Below are 4736 nucleotides of genomic sequence, written 5' to 3'. Positions count from 1 at the left end.
CGAAAGGTGAGCGGGTGTGCACCCTTCCTGATTTATTTTATCTACCACTCTTTCCTGAGCCAGGAATAGTGCGTCGCATTCTAGTAGTTACTGCTGTATAAAAAGTTACCCCAAATTTAGAAGCTTGAGAGAGCAAACATTCCTTACCTCGGTTTCTGTGGATCAAGAATGCAGAAGCAGCTCAGCTGGTAGTTCTAGCTCGGGGTCTTTCATGAGGCAGCAGTCATGACCCACAAGGCTTGACAGGGCTGAAGCTCCACTTCCATGATGGCTCACTCACAAGGCTGTGGTGGGAAGTTGCCCCCAGCTGTTGGAAGGAGGGCTCAACTGTTCATCACAGGAGTCTTTTCAAAGGGCTGCTTAGGCAGGGTAGGCCTTTTGCCTCAGAGCAAATAACTGAAGAGCCAGCAAGACAGAAAGTGTGACGTCTTCTCTGACCGGGCCCTGCAAGTCACATTCTGGTGCTTCCACAGCACCCTACTGCTTACAGGAGTCAGGAGGGGGATGTGCACAGGCGTAAGCACCATCCCCAGGGCTGGCTGCCACACACACCGTGGGTGTTCAGTACATGTTTTGAACTAATGAATTGTGTCTTCATTTTACAATTTGACTCTTAGAGAGTCATCTTACTCCAAATGTGTAGGGGTAAATCTCTCAGCTTCCTTCTCCTATCACACCAGTTTGCAATGTGAAACCTATTTAATTTTCAAATGGAATATGAAAAACGGCAATCCAGGAGTGATACTGTCTCAGTCCATATTGTGCTGCCCACAAAAACCATGGACTTAGAATGAACAGACGTTTATTGGCTCGCAGTCCTGAGGCTGGGAAGTCAAAGACCGAAGGGCTGGCAGTCTGTGAGGGCCTTCGTACTGCATCATCCCATGGTGGAGGGGTGAGGAGAAGAGCAGAGAGGGAGAGAAGGAGGCCGAGCTCATCCCGATGTAAGAACACACTCATCCTGAGATAATAAACCCAATCTGCAGTATAGACATGAATCCACGCAGGAGGGCAGTGACTCCACAGCCCCAACACCTCCCACTGGGCCCCACTACCCAACACTGCTCACTGGGGAGCAAGGTCCTAACGCATGACCTTTGGGGGACACATTCAAACCGAAGCAGATATGGTGACTATATTTTTATATACATTTGTTGTACTTCGAGAACCAAATGAAATATTTAAAAATAGCAGCATTTTAGAAAGCCCGAGCATCGTGGTTGCTACACACGTCAGGCAACTCTCCCACTCAGTACTTGACCCCTTCCTTCTGTGCAGGACTGCCTAATTTGTGAAGCATCTGCACCTGTGACCTCTCTAAATTCATTTCAGCTCTGACAGGAAGAGAGCGTGGATAGATTTCATTCTCACTTGATACATGAGGACGCCTGACCAGATCCCAGTTTCAAGGAGAGGCAGATCCAGGGGTCAAACTTTGGTTTTCTGATTCCAGGTTATCTCTGTACATGTTTCAATTTTCTCATCTCATATTGACATGGTAATAATAATAGTACTGGGACAAGCAGCTGCCATAATGGTTAAGGTGCTGGACTCCCACATGGCCAACCTTGGTTTGAGTCCTGGACCCAGTGGCTTGAAAATCATGCCAGGTGTGTGTGTGTGTGTGTGTGTGTGTGTGTGTGTGTGTTTGTGCCCAAAATCCTGAGAGGAGAATAAAGGAGAAGGGGATGTAGTATGGTCATCCCCCTCGGTGGGTGCTTTCTCACTTTCCTTCTCACTATCTCTCTCTGGCAAGCGCACAGATCCTCTGGCAAAAACCTTAAAAACTAATAATAATATCTACCTCACAGGGGTATAGGAGAGTAACATAATATACATAAATTATTTTGAACTACATAAGACAAAACATGTGCTCAGTAAACATTCAAAGACTTCAAGAAAGAACTGTGCTTCACGCCCTACAGCAAAAACCTCAAAAAAAAAAAAGAGTGAAAAAAAAGAGAAAAAAAAAAAGGCAAGAAAGAACTGTGCTTAAAATAGGCTGAGTTTTACTAAAGAAAAGACAACCCTGGGATCAGCAGTTGGCATAATGGCTATGTCGCTGGACTCCCATGCAGTTGGACGCGAAGTGCCCACGATTCCGAGAGGAGAATGGAGGAGAAGGGATTGTGGTATGGCCATCCCTCCTGGGGGATGATTTCTTGCTTTCTGTCTCTCTGTCTCTGTCTGTCTGGTGAGCGCACGCGCCCTATAGGGGAAAAAAAAAAAAACTCAAAAAAATTATTAAAGAAAAAAAAGACAATCCTAATATCTCAATGGCTTAAAACAGCAGGGATTTGTTTCCTGCTCGTAGAAGGTCAATAGTCCAGTGCCAGTGGGCTAACTTTCCCAGAGAGGTGCCCTTTATGCAGAAATTTAGTGACCCACCTCTTCCTTCCTGTGACTACATCATGGCCTCCTTGGTTGAACACCAGGAACAGAGTTTCCAATGAGGACCAAATGCTTTGACTTAGAAACGGCATATGTCCCTTCCTCACAGCTCCTGAAGGCAGTACTTGTCACTCCGCTTTACCTGAGTGAAGGGGACAGAGAATTATTTTTTTTTGAGAGAGAGTTTTTTTTTTTTTTTTGCTATAGGGCGCGTGCACTGGCCAGACAGAGAGAGACAGAGAGATAGAAAGCGAGAAATCACCCCCCCAGAGGGGATGGCCGCGCCGCAATCCCTTCTCCATTCTCCTCTTGGGATCTTGGGTATGCACGCACATGTGCCCGGCGTGAGTTTTAAGCCACTGGGTCTGGGACTCAAACCGCGGTCTACTACGTGGGAGTTCAGCAACATAGCCATTACACTAACTGCTGGTCCCGGGGACAGAGAATTCTAAGGTTGCAAAGAATAAATAGGATATGTAGTGGTAGGGGGAGGCCCCCTACTTATAAAAACATTTAATGGTTTTGAAAGCCTAGTGTTTAGTTTTCTCACATACTTTTTTTTTTAAAAAAGGAATTATTTTATGTAACTTTATCCATTTAGTTATTTTTTAATTTGACCAAAGAGGGACAGAGTGATAAAGCGAGAAAGCAAGTCGCTAGGTCCATGACTTGAACTGTGGTCTGCCATGTGGGCGTTCAGTGCCCCTAACCACCACGCTACCTGCTGGCCCCTCTCATGTACATTTTTATGAGTTGGTTCTGATAAGAGCTCAGCCCTGTAAGGTGGACATCCCCACCCCCCTCTATTTTATGGTTTAGAAACTAAGTTCACGGAGGTTACTTAACTTGTCCCAGAGCTCACACGGAAAGTGGAGGGACGTCTGACTCCCGCATGCTTCCATTTCCCTCTCTCAGTTCACACAGTGCTCTTTTCCATTCCTTATTTGTTGTTGTAAGGACAGGGCTGCTGGGGAGGGATTTGAAGGAACTATTAGAAATTCTACCAGCAACGTTCACTTCCTTAAGTGATGAATACACATGCTGGGTGTAATTCTTAATACTTTCTACATCTTAATATACATATATTTAAATAGGGACTGTGGGGCCAGCAAGTGGCGTGGTTGTTAAAGGGAGACTGGGACCAGCAGGTGTGTAGTTCTTAAGGTGCTGGATCCCACTTTGCTGACTGCGCTTTGAGTCCCAGACCCTGCAGGCCTGAAAAATACTCCAGGCATACTGTGCGTTCAGGCCCAAAATCTGTAGAGAAGGGATGGCAGTATGGCCATCCCTCCTGGGCGATGATTTCTCATTTCTCTCTCTCCCTGCCTCTCCCCAGTGAGAGTGTACACACCCTATGGCAAAAGAAAAAAAAAAGTTTTTAAAAACGGGGACTGATAGTCTGAGAACCAGTAACAGATTCTTATCTTGAAAACATAAGCATCTTTCATGAATACTGGCAGCCCCAAGAATGATATACAGTGCAGTTACTTCTTTTCAGGCAGGATCTCATCTTATCACGATCCTCCTGCCTCAGCCTCCAAGCTGGGACCATCAGAGTGCCACCACTTCTGGGGCTTTTTCCGACACGTTCTCACTATGTCACGCAGCCCAGCTTTCTGGTGTCCTGGAGTCTCTGGGATCACAGGCACGTGCCACAACGTCCAGCTTTCAGGTTGGCTGGAGAATCAAGCGCAGGCTGGGAAGGCCTGCGCAGCGCTGTTATTATCCCCATTTTAATAGGAAACGAGAACATTTAAGCAAGTACAAATTAAGTGACTTCTAAAGTCACATACTTTATTAAGAGGAAAAGCACTAGATCTCAACCAGGCATATGGTTCCAGTCATGAGTCCTCTGAGAGGTGGCCGACGAGCAGAGGTGGGCGAGAAATCGCCGTGATACTCCTGCCAAGCGTCTATAGCACACCTTGGTGTCTGCACCCATTTAAGCAGGAAATTCAAAACAGCGCAGCCCTGACAGTGACAAAGACCAGCGTCCTCAGCAGCAATGTCAAAGACCGGCGGAAGGCGGAGGTGATCCAGCTGGAGCCAGCGGCGAAGGGGCAGGGTCAGGTGGAGGTTTAACCTATCGCAGAGACCTCCTTGGCCAGGAGGTGGAGCCGGGGCGGAACTTAAGAGTTCCGGGAGGTCAAGCAATTTGGCCTAACGCAGATCTCTGCCGCTTGGATAGGGGTGCCGTGTAGAGTCTGGGATTACTGCCGTCGCTGCTGCTCACTGGCCCACAGCACCCCGGCGCGGCCTTCTCGCCGTCACTCCTACTTGCAGCTCGCCGCCCTACGCTCGCGTGCACACACGCACAAGCCCCAGCACAGGACCCGCCCTAAGGA

Source organism: Tupaia chinensis, unplaced genomic scaffold (assembly GCF_000334495.1).
Source record: "Tupaia chinensis unplaced genomic scaffold, TupChi_1.0 Scaffold143910_1, whole genome shotgun sequence".
Taxonomy (NCBI): Eukaryota; Metazoa; Chordata; class Mammalia; order Scandentia; family Tupaiidae; genus Tupaia; species Tupaia belangeri.
Note: the sequence above shows the minus strand (reverse complement) of the source record.